Here is an 18,383-nt window from a genome sequence, read left to right as displayed (position 1 = left end):
CCACTGACAGCAAGCTACAATGCAGCCTCATTAGAGGGGTGGAACTCGGGGGAACTGGTGGCCACCATCGTCACTCCATGGGATGCGCCCGGTTGGCACTCAGCGCCCCCTCCTCCCGATCAGTCTCCTTAGAGCCCCTGGGGTTCACCTTGGGACGAAGGGACAGCTGCTTCGAGCCCCGACTGCCCCTGTGGCATCTGGCCCTGCTAGCCCTGGTGGTTCCCCACTGTCTGCATCATCGTGTCGACGCCCTCGGCGATGCTCCTCAGTGACTGAGACATGCTTTGCAGTGCCTCGGCGATGCTCACCTGCGACTGGGACAAGCTCCGCAGCGCCTCGGTGATGCTCACCTGCGACTGGGACAAGCTCCGCAGTGCCTCGGTGATGCTCACCTGCGACTGGGACAAGCTACGCAGTGCCTCGGTGATGCTCACCTGCGACTGGGACAAGCTCCGCAGTGCCTCGGTGATGCTCACCTGCGACTGGGACAAGCTCCGCAGCGCCTCGGCGATGCTCACCTGCGACTGGGACAAGCTCCGAAGCGCCTCGGCCGTGCGCATCTGAGAGCGGGACATGTCCCGTAAAACCTCATCAAGGTCGGCCTGGTACTGGGTGACACCCCCAGTGAGGTAGACATTCTGTCAAGACCCTCAGCCATGGCCGTCACCGACTGCATCACGCCTTGGAAACCTTCACGAATGGTGCCTAAGTTGTGCACCAGGCTCTCCACTGCGGTCCCTAGCAGTGTTGGCCTCTGTGTCGTGCATTGCCAGTGACAGCACCAGAGCCCGTAGCTTCTGAGACTCCTCCAAGCAGCTATGGATCTACCGGAGAGACGCAGAAATCTCCCTCTGAATGTCCCAGCCGCTCCCTATCGTCTCTATCATCTCCCAGATGAACTATTCCACAGGCTCAGCATCAGACTGGGACTCAGCTTGGTCCTCAGATCCATCAGACCTCCAACTGCTGACTCGCCTGAGGGTTCCTGCCTCCATTGATGTACATCAGCAGCAGTATGGTGTTCACCAGATTGTGCCCCAGAAGCCTGACCACTAACATATCCCACTGAGGTGTGTGTATCTGCGCTGGTGGAGGGTGGGAATGACAGCTGCGATGCATGTGGTCAGTGGGAAGGATGGGTCAGTCAGTAAGGCAATAACAACTCACGTTTGACAGGTCGTCCGGGAGGAGCCAGATGGTTCCTCACCTCTGTGGCGTCCACCAGCCTCAGCATCGATAACCGCCCTGTCATCGGCCACACCGGTCACCTCCAGGGCCTGCTCCTCGATGGTGGTGAGGAAGCTGATGTCTGGCACACCACCACCAGTCTGGACTCTTTACCGGCAATTGTGGGAGAGCTTTTCCTGAGAAGACAAAGAGGAGGCATGGCTAGCCACACGTGTGGTTCATTATGGTGGGAGAGTGTGTGTGAAGGAAGGGTTTGGGGGGTTGAAGGGGGGATGGGTGTGCATGAAGGGTTGGGGGGATGTGAATGGGGAGGGCGATGGACACTCCCATGGGGGCAGAAAGGTATTGGGCGGGGGAAAGGTGGGGGGCATTGTTGTCTACTCACCTGTGTTGCCAGTGTAGGTCATTGATCTTCTTCCTGCTTTGGAGGCCAGTCCTCCTGGTCACACTCCCCAAGCTCACTGCCACCGCCACCTCATCCTAGGCTGCACTGGCTCCCTTATGTCTGACCCCCCTCCTGGACCTTCGGAGGAACAGGACATCCCTTTTGGCCTCCACAGCACCTAGCAGCCTCCCCAGGTCAGCGTCACAGAATCTTGGGGCCGGTCTCCTGGGCGCCATTGTTACGAGCTGCCTGGGGTTGGCTGAGCAAGTGCAGCTTAAGTGCTGCTCGACCTTGTTAGCGAGTGGCTGGCGAGCGCCGTGGCGAACGCCGTTGCGAATGCCGTGGCAAGCGCCACGGCGGTGAATCAGCTGGCGAGGTTTCTTTGGCGGCAAGAAGTCTGTGAGGCCTCGTTAAGTGGACGAATTAATGTTGAATAGCGTTGCCAGCCTTGCTGGGCCAAGCGCCAGGAACTGGGACTAGCTTAATGGTAAAAACTGGGCGGCATGGACTGGTTGGGCCGAAGGGCCTGTTTCCATGCTGTAAACTTCTATGATTCTATGATTCTATTACAGTCAGGTTAAATCTGTTTGAGTTCATAAAGTGTTTCAAAATCGATGCACAAATGGTACTTGACTTACGTGACCAGAACCCAGAAAGGCCTGAAGTAAACAAATGGCTCCAGACACAGTCTGTCCTCTGTACTGACTACTTTTTAGTTCTCCCACTTGAAATTATGCTTGACATATATAAAACCATTGCCATAGCTTTGAATGTACCCATAATTATAATTATTATTCATGTTCTTGGTAAGGATGAATTCATGCTAACCTTGGGGCATCAGTTTCACCTATGGTACAGAGATATGAACTAACATGGTAATATGCTGAACAATGAAAGGTGGATATATTACCGGAATAAAGAAAAGCCATTAAAATGAAGTAAATATAAGAAAGAGTGAGTGTGTATGTAAGGGAGAGTATATTTTGCATTGACAGCAGACTAGATAGGTTAGTTCTTAAAAAACAAATGATCTTGGGAAGCTGTTGGCACCTTCCTCAGTAACTTTAAGTTAAGGAAGACACCATGCTGAGATAAACCACACACCAGAGGCCAGTGGAGCAATTAAGGTAGCAAAATGTCATAGACTGCTATGTCTAGATTTAAACTCTGCTACTCTTATTTGAGGAACTATATGTTTACTTTGGCCCAGGGCAATGTTTATTTCTGCATTGGAATCAGAACTATTTCTCTGCGGGAATCATGAGAAAGTGCAGAATTTGAGAAGGTGATTTTTTTTACCTGATTTGATGTTGGAGAAACAAAGCCGCCACTTAATATTTTTTCTCCTCCTGCCTACTACTTCAGCTCTGAAGCATAACAGGACTACACAAAGACTTTCTTCATTGTAGCCATCATTGTAACTTTACACTGGTTAACAGGAGATGTGTTGCTGAATGATATGAGCTTCCATGTATATTTTTCCTTTCATTTCCCATCACTGAGTGTAATAAATCCAACCTCTCGGCACCTATAGACCTAAAAGTATTGAATAATCTTCAACTTCACTGGTGCATTCACTATGTATTTCATGCAAGGGTATTTGCTGCCTCTTTCATCTAAATGAATAGAATTGAAATCAAGCTGCAACAAGTATGTGATCACTGAACTCAATCATATTCCCTTCCTGTGGGCAAAATCATCTGGATGTAGCCCCTGCCAAAACAACAGGACCATGTGTGGGTCATGAATCCCATTTACTAATGGTCGGACTTTGCCTCTTTAACTGTACCCCAGCACTAGCAATCCACCTCCGAGCTCCCCAAACAATTAGGGAAGGTGGGGCGGGATTACATGCCCACTCTGCAAAAGGAAAGATGTCTAATTAAATGAACTATGACATGGGTTATAAGGGCACGACAACAAAAGGATTTTTGAAGCTTCAGGAAAGGAAACCTGGCAAGGCTGCCAGTGGGGTCCCTCATTCTTATCAGGAGGCCTTACTACAGGATTGGATTGGGGCTGCAGTGAAGTGAGCTTTCCCAAGGGTGGGAGAAAGAACCATCAACCAAACAGGCATGGCCAAGGAAGTCAACTTGTTGCTCTGTTTCTCTGGTTATGAATATGGCGGTCAATATGGTCGCCTTCCTTAATCCTAATTATGTTTATGCCTTAGAGTCGCCAGGTATCTTTCGATACCGCCACAAGGTTCAAACCCGAATACTGATCAAAGAGCCAATACACCAGTTAGTTAGTTCAAAGTCAATACTATTTATTTACACACACAGTAAGATCTACACATGCACAAAGTACTACAAACTAAACTATCTCTAACGCTAACGCCTATACTTAGCTTCAGGTGCCCACTCAGTCAGAGGAACAATGGCCGTTGTTCGGATCTGAGGCTGTTGGGGCCGAAGTGGTACAGGAGAACAGCTAAGGTCGTCCGTCTGGTAGCGAGCTTTGACCTTGGACTTACTTGCTTCTGGTGCAGTTGGTGGACGGGTCTCTCCACTTTGAGAGCCAAGTCCAAGAGAGCGATTCTCTCTCGGGGGTTTCTTCTTATACCCGGAGGGGCTTCGCGCGCTTTTGGGCGGGTCTTAAACTTGGCCCCAATGAATTGGGCTGCATCTTGATCACTGGTATTGATCTTGACCAATAAAGGGGTGGGTGCCCTGATGGCTGGGCGTGTCTTTGGTGGCCGTTGGCCTTGCTTTGTCTGTGCTTTCGGTTTGGGGAACTGGCGCCGGGGTGTCTGGAGCTGTATCGGTTGCTTGAGTGTCTTTCCTTTGTTCCCGGAGATGGGCCATCAATATGTTAATTGCCCTACAGTTTCAGTCCCGTCTGGGAGCTGCCTTCCCAATACGCATACAGGCTCTGTGCCTGCTTGCTTTCCTAACATTGTCCATAGTTCCCTAAATTCATTGCGAGCATCCATTTTGTATTCTGGAAGTGGCCATCCCAGATGGCTACAAGTTGAAGATGTGTTGCCCCTCCAATGTCTCCCCATAGCCTTTGAATCCATTCTCCCCAAGTGCTATATCCAGCCGCCTCTTGAATATGTTCAAAATTTTAGCATCAACTACTTCCTATGGTAATGAATTCCACAGGCTCACCATTCTTTGTGTGAAGAAGTGTCTCCTTATCTCTGTCCGATATGGTTCATCCTGAATCCTCAGGCTGTGACCCCTGGTTCTGGACACACCCATCATTGGTAACATCTTCCCTGCATCTACCCTGTCTAGTGCTGTTAGAATTTTATAAGTCTCTATGAGATCCCCCCTCATTCTTCTGAACTCCAGCGAGAACAATCCCAACCTAGTCAATCTCTCCTCATGTGACAGGCCCGCCGTCCCTGGAATCAGTCTGGTAAACCTTCGCTGCACTCCCTCGAGAGCAAGAACATCCTTCCGCAGAGAAGTAGACCAAAACTGCAAACAGTATTCCAAGTGTGGCGTCACCAAGGCACTGTACAATTGCAGCATCACATCCCTGCTTCTATACTCGAAACCTCTTGCAATGAAGGCCAACATACCATTAGCCTTCTTTGCCGCCTGCTGCACCTGCATGCTTACCTTCAGCGAATGGTGCACAAAGACACCCAGGTTCTGCTGCACACTCCCCTCTCCCAATTTACAACCATTCAGGTAGTAATCTGCCTTCCTGTTTTTGCTTCCAAAATGAATAACCTCACACTTATCCAAATTATACTGCATCTGCCATTGGTTTGCCCACTTGCCCAACCTGTCCAGATCATGCTGTAGGATCCCTGCACCCTCGTCACAATTCACCCTCCCACCTAATTTGGTATCATCTGCAAACTTTGAGATGTTAAATTTTGTTCCCTCATCCAAATCATGAATATGTATTGTGAATAGCTGGGGTCCCAGCACCGATCCCTGTGGTACCCCACTCGTTACTGCCTGCCAATTTGAAAAGGACCCATTAATCCCTACTCTTTGTTTCTTCTCTGCCAACCAGTTTTCTATCCACCTCAATACATTTCCCCCAATCCCATGCGCTTTAATTTTGCACAATAATCTCATATGTGGGACTTTGTCAAATGCATTCTGAAAGTCCAAATATACCACATCTACTGGTTCCCCCTTGTCAACTGTACTGGTTACCTCTTCAAAGAATTCCAACAGATTTGTCAAGCATGATTTTCCCTTGATAAATCCATGCTGACTCTGACTGATCCTGCCACTGCTTTCTAAATGTTCCGCTATAAAGTCCTTGATAATGGATTCAAGCATTTTCCCCACTACCGATGTTAGGCTTACTGGTCTATAATTCCCTGCTTTCTCTCTACCACCCTTTTTGAATATCGGTGTGACGTGAGCTACCCTCCAATCTGCAGGGAGAGTTCCAGAGCCTATAGAATCCCGGAAGATGACCAGAAATGCATCCACTATTTCCAGAATCACCTCCTTAAGCACTCTGGGATGCAGATTCTCAGGCCCTGGGGATTTATCCGCCTTCAATCCCATCAGTTTTCTCAGCACCATTTCTCTACTAATGTTGATCTCCCTCAGTTCTTTCCTCTCACTAAACCTTTCATTCTCCAACATTTCTGGGATTTGATTTGTGTCCTCATTTGCGAAGACAGAATCAAAGTATGTATTTAATTGCGCGGCCATTTCTTTGTCCCTTATTATTCATTCCCCTGTTTCTGTCTGTAGGGGGCCTACATTTGTTTTTACCAATTTTATCTCTTCACATATCTGTAGAAACTCTTAGTGTCAGTCTTTATGTTCCCTGCAAGCTTCCTTTCGTATTGTATTTTCCCTTTCTTAATCAATCCCTTCGTCCTTCTTTGCTGAATTCTAAACTGCTCCCAATCCTCAGGAAAATCCTATTTTTCTTGACCAATCTGTGTGCTTATACTCACATTAGTAGTCTGTTTTTGTGCAGGAATGGGTACAACTCTAGTTAGATTCATGTCAAGCAAAGGTGTTTGCATGTATGGGAGTTTTTGATTTCAGTTCAAACTGTGTTTCTATTGTGCTGAGAGAGAGAGTTTATGACAGGAAAAGTAAACAAGTTTGGAGAAAGAATGAGATGTATAGCAACCAGGGGAAAAGAGGGTGTTTTAAACCAAACCTACAGGCAGATAGAACTAGGAAGCAAGAGCGAGAGCCAATCTTTCTTAGTTCTTGCAGGTGCAGGAGTCTTGCAGCTAGAGAAGGAACATTTTTCACAGTTTTGCTCGAAGAAAATGGAGTAAGGGGCAATAAAGCAAGTGCCAGAAATCTAAAGAACAACTAGTTAAGGAAACTAGTGGATGAAGAGACTTTTCCAGGAAGTCTGAAGTTGAAGGAACTGAGGAAATTGGAACTGGAACATGGGGCGCGATTCTCCGACCCCCCACCGGGTCGGGGAATCGCCAGGGGCTGGCTTGAATCCCGCCCCGGCCGTGTCCTGAATTCTCTGCCACCAGAGATTCGGCGGGGGCGGGAACCGCACCGCGCCGGTCGGCGGGAATCGCGCCGGTCGGCGGGCCCACCCTCGACGATTCTTTGGCCCGCGATGTGCCGAAGTCCCTCTGCTGTCAACCCTCGCCCGCCGGCATGGCTTAAACCTCCTTTTGAACGGTGGGACGAGGTGGCGCGGGCAAGCTCTGGGGTCCTGGGGGGGGGGCGCGGGGTGATCTGGCCCCGGGGGATATCCCCACAGTGGCCTGGCCCACAATCGGGGCCCACCGATCCGCCTTCCCCATGGTCTTCACTATGGCGGAGGCGGAAGAGACACCCTCCCCTGCGCATGCGTGGTGATGCCATGAGCGGCCCCTGACGCTCCTGCGCACGCGTCGCCCGGTGAAGACCTTTCGGCGCCGGCTGGCGGGGCGCCAAAGGTCTTTCCTGCCAGCCGGCGGAGCGGAAACCACTCCGGCGCGGGCCTAGCCCCTCAATGTGAGGGCTTGGCCCCTAAAGGTGCGGAGAATTCCGCACCTTTGGGGCGGCCCGACGCCGGAGTGGTTCCCGCCACTCCATTACGCCGGAGCCCCCCGCCCCGCCGGGTAATGGAGAATCCCGCCCAATGAACTGTTCATTGAGGTTACAGACAAAGATGAGAAGGAGTTGGCTAGTGAGAAGTCAGAGGGATCTGAAGTAATTCTAAAGTTTGTGAAGCAATAGCTGAAGCAATTGGTGGCGAAATGTCAGGTTTTTTGTAAAAGCTTGAAAACATTCCAGCCAAAGGAATTCTGAAAAGGGAATTGTAAAACATGGAAACAGATCATTGAGGGAACAGTTGAGAGAAAGCATTGTTTGAAAGAAGATTCTAAAACGTGTCTTCTTTCGAGTTGAGATTCAAATCACTCATGTGGAAGCTGGAGTCCAATGAGATAAGGGGCGAAATTCTCCGTTATCGGCGGAAAGTCCGCCGATCGGCGCAAAAAACGGCGCAAATCCCACTTGCGTCACGTCATAAAAATGGGCCGATAGTCTCCGGCCCGAAATGGGCTAGCAGCGACGTGACGGGATCCGCACTTGCGCAATGGTTCACGCCGTGCAGCGTCATACGCGCTGCACGGCGTGACGGCTCATAAGGCCGCGCAGCTCCCCCCCACCCGACCGGAACACCCGACCGCAACACCCGACTGGATGGCTAGCCGTCGCTCAGCCCCGAGGTTCGAGTCACGCGATGCGGAGGCGCTCCTGGACGCGGTGGAGCAGAGGAGGGACGCCCTGTATCCCGGGCACGGCCGCAGAGTTGCCCCACGCCACAGCCGCCGTCTGTGGAGGGAAGTGGCAGAGGCCGTCACCGCTGTGGCCCTAACACCACGGACAGGCATCCAGTGCCACAAGAAGGTGAACGACCTCGTCAGAGCAGGCAGGGTGAGCCTCCCCATATCCCCCATATACCCCCCTCCCCATACCCCCCTCCCCCATATCCCCCATATCCCCCCTCCCCCATATCCCCCCTCCCCCATAACCCCCATATCTCCCCCTCCCCCATATCCCCCCTATCCCCCATATCCCCCCTCCCCCATATCCCCCCTCCCCCATATCCCCCATATACCCCCTCCCCCATATCCCCCCTCCCCCATATCCCCCCTCCCCCATACCCCCCTCCCCCATATCCCCCCTCCCCCATATCCCCCCTCCCCCATACCCCCCTCCCCCATATCCCCCCTCCCCCATATCCCCCCTCCCCCATATCCCCCCTCCCCATATCCCCCCTCCCCCATATCCCCCCTCCCCCATATCCCCCATATCCCCCATATCCCCCCTCCCCCATATCACCCCTCCCCATACCCCCCTCCCCCATATCCCCCTTCTCCCATATCCCCCTCTCCCATATCCCCCATATCCCCCCTCCCCCATATCCCCCCCTCCCCCATATCCCCCCTCCCCCATATCCCTCCTCCCCATATCCCCCATATCCCCCCTCCCCCATATCCCCCATATCCCCCCTCCCCCATATCCCCCCTCCCCCATATCCCCCCTCCCCATATCCCCCCTCCCCCATATCCCCCATATCCCCCTCCCCCATATCCCCCCTCCCCCATATCCCCCATCTCCCCCTCCCCCGTATCTCCCCCTCCCCATATCCCCCCTCCCCCATATCCCCCCCTCCCCATATCCCCCACATCCCCCCTCCCCATATCCCCCCTCCCCCATATCCCCCCCTCCCCCATACCCCCCCTCCCCCATATCCCACCTCCCCCATATTCCCCCATATCCCCATATCCCCCTCCCCCATATCCCCCCTCCCCCATATCCCCCCCTCCCCCATATCCCCCATATCCCCAAGTGAATCCAGCCCTAACCTTAACCTCTGCAATGCACGCGCAACCGATGGCGTGCATTCATATACCTGACTAACACTGTTGCCTTTTACCCCTGCCACCAGCCCCCCCCCCCCACAGGAGAAGCGCGCACACAACAATAGGGAGCATGTGAGGACTGGAGAAGGGCCCGCTGATGAGAGGCCACTGACCGTACACGAGGAAAGGGCCCTGGAACTGGCTGGCGGACCTGAGGACCGGGAGGTTGCTGATGCAGAGGTCGGGGCCCCACGAGCAAGTGAGCCACCAACAGCCCGTCCCCATATCCCCCCTCCCCTATATCCCCCTCCCCCGTATCACCTGATCACTGCCTGATGTCTAACCATGCATGCTTCATTGTGTATCGCAGGACCAAACGTCCAGGCACCCATCCCCGCAGATGCACACCGCCCGCAGGATGCCCCTCGGAGACCACGGGAGACGGAGAGACCCGGACCCTCCAGCATGCGACGCCCGCAGGATGCCCCTCGCACACCACGGGAGACGGAGAGACGCGGACCCTCCAGCATGCGACGCCCGCAGGATGCCCCTCGGAGACCACGGGAGACGGAGAGACCTGGAGCAACAGGGAGACGACACCCCCGTCACGTGCGGGAGCGACCACCCAGCGATGAGGGGGGCAGCCACAGGCCCCCGTCACATCCGAGCCAGTACACCACTACCCAGGACACCACTATCCAGGACACCCCTACCCAGGACACCACTACCCAGGACACCCCTACCCGGGACACCACTGCCCAGGACACCCCTACCCGGGACAGCACTACCCGGGACAGCACTACCCGGGACAGCACTACCCGGGACAGCACTACCCGGGACAGCACTACCCGGGACAGCACTACCCAGGACACCCCTACCCGGGAAGACGAAATACCGGACAGTGACTCAGAGTGGATGGGTGGAGACGAACCCCCACCCCAAAGTGCCATGGACTCAGAGTGGGACGAAGAGCACGACACAACGCCACTGCTGTCACCTACACCCTCCACCATCGCAGAAACACTCACCACGGTTGGGCACTTTAGTGATAAGGCGTCTGGTACACTCACTGGTGCGCACAACACAGCCGTCCCGGTACAGCAGGTGGAGGTAGGAGCAGCAGAGGGACCGGGCGGTCGGAGGGCAGCCCAGGCCAAGCGAACATCTGCCGCCCAGATGGATCCCGGGTTCCTGCAGTTACCACACCCACACATAGATCCGATGCAACCACCGACACGGAGACGGGCGAATAGGGTGACGGGTGGCTTGCGGCGGCTGCGGTCGCAGGTGGAGGAGTCCACCTGCGTCCAGGAGCTGGGAGTGGTCCCGGTCATGCGTGCCACCCAGGCTGACACCGCACGGGTGGCGTCCGCGGTGGAGGCAATGGGTGCGACGGTGTCAGACATGGGGAACGGTTTGCGAGGCCAGGGGCCTTCCGTGCAGGCGGCGTCTGTGGCCCAGGAAATGGCTGCCCTCTCACAGTAGGCCATGAGCCAGTACCAGCGCCAGATGGCACAGGCGCTCAATGCCATAGCCCAGTCTCAGCAGGCCATGGCCCAGTCTCAGCAGGCCATAGCCCAGTCTCAGCAGGCCATAGCCCAGTCTCTGCAGGCCATGGCCCAGTCTCTGCAGGCCATGGCCCAGTCTCAGCAGGCTATCGCTGAGGGCATCGACGCCAGTGGCCATGTGCGAGCCGGCGTCGCACTGTCACAGACAGGGTTCGACAACCCCCTGGGCTCCATGGCTGCAAACCTGCAGACCCCTGTCGATACCAGCACGGGCCTCCAGGACTGGCAGCGGCAGATGTCGGGGGCGCGTCGGATGGCCAGTCCGTTCGCATCCCCCACCCATGTAGAGGCCTGGGGGCCATCGGGCACCCCGAGGGAGGAGGAGGTGGTGTGGTCCGTCCCGGCTCCCTCTGTAGGGGAGGTCCCGGTACACCGCGACACCTCGGACTCCCCCCTTCCGTCCCAGGTTCATCGGGTGGGCAACGGGCAGGACAGGCTGGCAGCTCGCCATCCCAGTCGCCCGGGCCGCAGCCTGGCCCATCTAGGCCAGGACGCCCCAGGAAACGGCCGCCAAAGGGATCCAGTGTCAGAGGGCAGGAATCACAGGAGTCCACCTCCAGTTCTGCTGTACCGTCTGGGGAACCACGTAGACGTAGTCAAAGGGCCCGTAAGGCCAAACAATTAGACACTGAGTAAGTTGGCACGGGTGCAGGGCACAGATGAGTTTTAGGGGCTAGGGCACGTGCATGAACTCCTTTGGTTATTAAAGTCAATGTTACACCTACCGAAGCTGCCTTTGTGCTCTGTCCAAAGTGTGCGGGTGTGTCATGTACGTTGAGCGCAAGTGTGTGTGTGACGGGTGGTCTTACCTCAGCCCCAGGTGAGTCTGCCCCCTTCCCCCTGGGCCACCAGCAACATCCCCCGGGCAGAGGACGGGACCGTGCGCTGCAGTGTCACAGCCGCATGCAGGGATGGTCCGGGTGGATGGTGGTACTGTGGCCATGGGTCAGACATAGTCCAACGATGTAGAGCCAGGAGCTCATCGGAGGCGGGTTGTCATCATCCTCTATGGCCTGCGATAGACACGCGTCCACCCGCAACTGGGTGAGCCCGGCCCGTTGTGCCGCCGGTGGATCGGCAATTGGGGGTGGGGGGGTGGTGTGCATGCGGGTGGGGCGTGTGGGGTTGGGGAGGGGGGTGAGGGTGCTGGGTGGGTGGATGGGTGGGGGGTGGGGGTGGTCGGCTGTTGTCATGGTGTGCGGTCTGTGGCCATACTACCCGATTCCCACGCCCATCTAGTCAGTAAAGCGGGCGTCTATCAGTCTGTCCCGTGCCCGCTGGGCCAGCCGGTAACGGTGGACAGCCACCCGCCTGTGTCTACCCCGTCTGCCCTGACCATTGCCCCCATCCCCCTCATCTGGGGAGGACTGGGCCTCTTCCTGCTACTCCTCCACTCCGCCCTCCTCTGCCTGCGGCACATTGCCCCTCTGCTGGGCTATGTTGTGCAGGACGCAGCACACCACAATGATGCGGTGAACCCTATCTGACCGATACTGGAGGGCGCCCCCAGAGAAGTCCAGGCACCTGAAACGCATCTTCAGCACGCCAAAGCTCCTCTCGATCACTCCCTTGTCGCTACATGGGCATCATTGTAGCGGTTCTCCGCCTCATTGCGTGGCCTCCGTATAGGCGTCATCAGCCACGATCGCAATGGGTAGCCCCTGTCGCTCAGCAACCAGCCCCTCAGCCGGGGATGGCGTCCCTCATACATGCCGGGGATGGATGACCGCGACAACACGAATGAGTCGTGTACACTGCCTGGGTGACGGGCGCAGACGTGCAGGATCATCATGCAGTGGTCGCAGACCACCTGTACATAAATTGAATAGGTCCCCTTCCTATTAGTGAACACAACCCTGTTCTCTGCAGGTGGCCGCACGGCGACGTGCATCCCATCGATCGCGCCCTGGACCATGGGGAACCCGGCAACGGCAGAGAAGCCCACGGCCCGGGCATCTTGGCTGGCTCGGTCCACGGGGAAGCGGATGTAGCGGTGCGCCATGGCATAAAGGGCATCTGTCACTGCCCGGATGCACCGATGCACCGATGTCTGCGATATGCCGGACAGGTCCCCACTCGGTGCCTGGAATGACCCCGTTGCATAAAAGTTCAGGGCCACCGTAACCTTGACGGACACGGGGAGAGGGTGTCCCCCGCCAGTGCCACGCGGTGACAGGTGTGCCAGCAGGTGGCAGATGTGTGCCACGGTTTCCCGGCTCATCCGGAGTCTCCTCCTGCATTCCCGGTCCGTGAGGTCCTGGTATGACTGCCGGGGCCGGTACACACGGGGCGCCCTCGGGTGCCTCCGTTGCCGTTGGGCCGCGACGTCCTCCTCCCCCTCCTCGTCCTGTCGGTCAGGTGTCCCTCCAGCCTGGGCGGCTGCCGCCTGCCCCTCTGCGGCAGCCTGCGCCGCCTCTCTGGCACGCTCCTCCTCCTCCTCCTCCTCCTCCTCCTCATCCAGGGCAACATAGACATGAGCGGCTGCCACCACGGCGGCCAACATTGCTGGATGGTCTGAAAACATGACGGCCTGGTGGGGGGGAGGGGAACGACGACATGTCATCATTGCCCATATCCCCTACTCCCCCCAGCCAGGTGGCATGGACCGCATGGGTCCAACTGTTGGAGGCTGGCACCTGGCCAGGTGGACCAACTCATTTGCCCTCCCATCACCCACCCCGGCACGGACCCCCCCCAACCTCCACCCCGGCACGGACCCCCTCCCCAACCTCCACCCCAGCACGGACCCCCCCAACCCCCAACCTCCACCCCAGCACGGACCCCCCCCCCCAACCTCCACCCCGGCACGGACCCCCTCCCCAACCCCCAACCTCCACCCCAGCACGGACCCCCTCCCCAACCTCCACCCCAGCACGGACCCCCCCCCAACCCCCAACCTCCACCCCAGCACGGACCCCCCCCCAACCTCCACCCCAGCACGTACCCCCCCCCCAACCTCCACCCCAGCACGGACCCCCCCCCCAACCTCCACCCCGGCACGGACCCCCTCCCCAACCTCCACCCCAGCACGGACCCCCCCAACCCCCAACCTCCACCCCAGCACGGACCCCCCCCCAACCTCCACCCCGGCACGGACACCCTCCCCAACCCCCAACCTCCACCCCAGCACGGACCCCCTCCCCAACCTCCACCCCAGCACGGACCCCCCCAACCCCCAACCTCCACCCCAGCACGGACCCCCCCCCCAACCTCCACCCCGGCACGAACCCCCTCCCCAACCCCCAACCTCCACCCCAGCACGGACCCCCCCCCAACCTCCACCCCAGCACGGACCCCCTCCCCAACCTCCACCCCAGCACGGACCCCCTCCCCAACCCCCAACCTCCACCCCAGCACGGACCCCCCCCAACCCCCAACCTCCACCCCAGCACGGACCCCCCCCCAACCTCGACCCCGGCACGGACCCCCTCCCCAACCCCCAACCTCCACCCCAGCACGGACCCCCTCCCCAACCTCCACCCCAGCACGGACCCCCCCAACCCCCAACCTCCACCCCAGCACGGACCCCCCCCCCAACCTCCACCCCGGCACGGACCCCCTCCCCAACCCCAACCTCCACCCCAGGACGGACCCCCCCCAACCCCCAACCTCCACCCCAGCACGGACCCCCCCCAACCTCCACCCCAGCACGGACCCCCCCCCAACCTCCACCCCAGCATGGACCCCCCCCCAAACTCCACCCCGGCACGGACCCCCTCCCCAACCTCCACCCCAGCACGGACCCCCCCAACCCCCAACCTCCACCCCAGCACGGACCCCCCCCCAAACTCCACCCCGGCACGGACACCCTCCCCAACCCCCAACCTCCACCCCAGCACGGACCCCCTCCCCAACCTCCACCCCAGCACGGACCCCCCCAACCCCCAACCTCCACCCCAGCACGGACCCCCCCCAACCTCCACCCCGGCACGAACCCCCTCCCCAACCCCCAACCTCCACCCCAGCACGGACCCCCCCCCAACCTCCACCCCAGCACGGACCCCCTCCCCAACCTCCACCCCAGCACGGACCCCCTCCCCAACCCCCAACCTCCACCCCAGCACGGACCCCCCCCAACCCCCAACCTCCACCCCAGCACGGACCCCCCCCCAACCTCCACCCCGGCACGGACCCCCTCCCCAACCCCCAACCTCCACCCCAGCACGGACCCCCTCCCCAACCTCCACCCCAGCACGGACCCCCCCAACCCCCAACCTCCACCCCAGCACGGACCCCCCCCCCAACCTCCACCCCGGCACGGACCCCCTCCCCAACCCCCAACCTCCACCCCTGGACGGACCCCCCCCCCCCAACCTCCACCCCTGCATGGACCCCCCCCCCAAACTCCACCCCGGCACGGACCCCTTCCCCAACCTCCACCCCAGCACGGACCCCCCCAACCCCCAACCTCCACCCCAGCACGGACCCCCCCCCCAACCTCCACCCCGGCACGGACCCCCTCCCCAACCCCCAACCTCCACCCCAGCACGGACCCCCTCCCCAACCTCCACCCCAGCACGGACCCCCCCAACCCCCAACCTCCACCCCAGCACGGACCCCCCCCCAACCTCCACCCCGGCACGAACCCCCTCCCCAACCCCCAACCTCCACCCCAGCACGGACCCCCCCCCAACCTCCACCCCAGCACGGACCCCCTCCCCAACCTCCACCCCAGCACGGACCCCCTCCCCAACCCACAACCTCCACCCCAGCACGGACCCCCCCCAACCCCCAACCTCCACCCCAGCACGGACCCCCCCCCCAACCTCCACCCCGGCACGGACCCCCTCCCCAACCCCCAACCTCCACCCCAGCACGGACCCCCTCCCCAACCTCCACCCCAGCACGGACCCCCCCAACCCCCAACCTCCACCCCAGCACGGACCCCCCCCCAAGTCCACCCCGGCACGGACCCCCTCCCCAACCCCCAACCTCCACCCCGGCACGGACCCCCCCCAACCTCCACCCCGGCACGGATCCCCTCCCCAACCTCCACCCCAGCACGGACCCCCCCAACCCCCAACCTCCACCCCAGCACGGACCCCCCCCCAACCTCCACCCCGGCACGGACCCCCTCCCCAACCCCCAACCTCCACCCCAGCACGGACCCCCTCCCCAACCTCCACCCCAGCACGGACCCCCCCCAACCCCCAACCTCCACCCCAGCACGGACCCCCCCCCAACCTCCACCCCAGCACGTACCCCCCCCCCAACCTCCACCCCAGCACGGACCCCCCCCCCAACCTCCACCCCGGCACGGACCCCCTCCCCAACCTCCACCCCAGCACGGACCCCCCCAACCCCCAACCTCCACCCCAGCACGGACCCCCCCCCAACCTCCACCCCGGCACGGACACCCTCCCCAACCCCCAACCTCCACCCCAGCATGGACCCCCTCCCCAACCTCCACCCCAGCACGGACCCCCCCAACCCCCAACCTCCACCCCAGCACGGACCCCCCCCCGAACCTCCACCCCGGCACGAACCACCTCCCCAACCCCCAACCTCCACCCCAGCACGGACCCCCCCCCAACCTCCACCCCAGCACGGACCCCCTCCCCAACCTCCACCCCAGCACGGACCCCCTCCCCAACCCCCAACCTCCACCCCAGCACGGACCCCCCCAACCCCCAACCTCCACCCCAGCACGGACACCCCCCCAACCTCCACCCCGGCACGGACCCCCTCCCCAACCCCCAACCTCCACCCCAGCACGGACCCCCTCCCCAACCTCCACCCCAGCACGGACACCCCCAACCCCCAACCTCCACCCCAGCACGGACCCCCCCCCAACCTCCACCCCGGCACGGACCCCCTCCCCAACCCCCAACCTCCACCCCAGGACGGACCCCCCCAACCCCCAACCTCCACCCCAGCACGGACCCCCCCCCAACCTCCACCCCAGCACGGACCCCCCCCAACCTCCACCCCAGCATGGACCCCCCCCCCCCAACCTCCACCCCGGCACGGACCCCTTCCCCAACCTCCACCCCAGCACGGACCCCCCCAACCCCCAACCTCCACCCCAGCACGGACCCCGCCCCCAACCTCCACCCCGGCACGGACCCCCTCCCCAACCCCCAACCTCCACCCCAGCACGGACCCCCTCCCCAACCTCCACCCCAGCACGGACCCCCCCAACCCCCAACCTCCACCCCAGCACGGACCCCCCCCCCAACCTCCACCCCAGCACGAACCCCCTCCCCAACCCCCAACCTCCACCCCAGCACGGACCCCCCCCCCAACCTCCACCCCAGCACGGACCCCCTCCCCAACCTCCACCCCAGCACGGACCCCCTCCCCAACCCCCAACCTCCACCCCAGCACGGACCCCCCCCCAACCCCCAACCTCCACCCCAGCACGGACCCCCCCCCAACCTCCACCCCGGCACGGACCCCCTCCCCAACCCCCAACCTCCACCCCAGCACGGACCCCCTCCCCAACCTCCACCCCAGCACGGACCCCCCCAACCCCCAACCTCCACCCCAGCACGGACCCCCCCCCAACTCCACCCCGGCACGGACCCCCTCCCCAACCCCCAACCTCCACCCCAGCACGGACCCCCCCCAACCTCCACCCCAGCACGGACCCCCTCCCTAACCTCCACCCCAGCACGGACCCCCTCCCCAACCCCCAACCTCCACCCCAGCACGGACCCCCCCCACCTCCACCCCGGCACGGACCCCCTCCCCAACCCCCAACCTCCACCCCGGCACGGACCCCCCCCCAACCTCCACCCCAGCACGGACCCCCTCCCGGCACTCCCCCGGAGCCCAGCCTACTCTAACCACCCCCCCCCCCGCCGCACACACACACACAAGCCGAGACACACATCTCCTCACGCAATCAGTCTGCGGCCACGCCATTTCCTGCCCAGAGCCAACCCCCCAGGCCGTCACTCACCTCCTCGCTGGTCGGCGTGTGCCTGGAGCACCGGGTCACGCCGATGAAAAGGAGGTTTGATTCACGTCGACGTGAACGGTCATCACGTCGACGGGACTTCGGCCTATCCGGAAGGGAGAATATCGGCAGGCCGAAAATCGGCTGCCTTGCGCAGACCCGTGACATTCTCCGCGGCAGCGGCGCCATTAACGCCCCGCCGACTTTTCTCCCTTCGGAGACTTCGGCGGGATTCACGGCGGCCAACGGCCATTCTCCGACCCGGCGGGGGGTCGGAGAATGACGCCCAAGTTGTTTCATGTTATAAGAGTCATCTGGGGGGGAATTTGAGGAGAAATTCACAGACATTCATTTGGATGGCGCCTGGCACTTGGTTTCAGAGTGGACAGTGTCTGACCACAGTCAGCCTGTGGTTTTAAAGGGACTGTCTACCAAGAACATTATAACATAAGAGAAATTTTGTAAGCCATGTTATCCAAAAATCAGTGTACATTTGTGAAAATAAGTGGTCGTGAAGGAGTATTGTATTATCATCAGACTTTTCATGTTCAGTCATTTTTTGTTGTCAACAGC

The sequence above is a fragment of the Scyliorhinus torazame genome, chromosome 11, assembly GCF_047496885.1.
Source record: "Scyliorhinus torazame isolate Kashiwa2021f chromosome 11, sScyTor2.1, whole genome shotgun sequence".
NCBI classification, from domain to species: domain Eukaryota; kingdom Metazoa; phylum Chordata; class Chondrichthyes; order Carcharhiniformes; family Scyliorhinidae; genus Scyliorhinus; species Scyliorhinus torazame.
The sequence above is the reverse complement of the archived record's forward strand: the minus strand, read 5'-3'. Positions refer to the sequence as shown.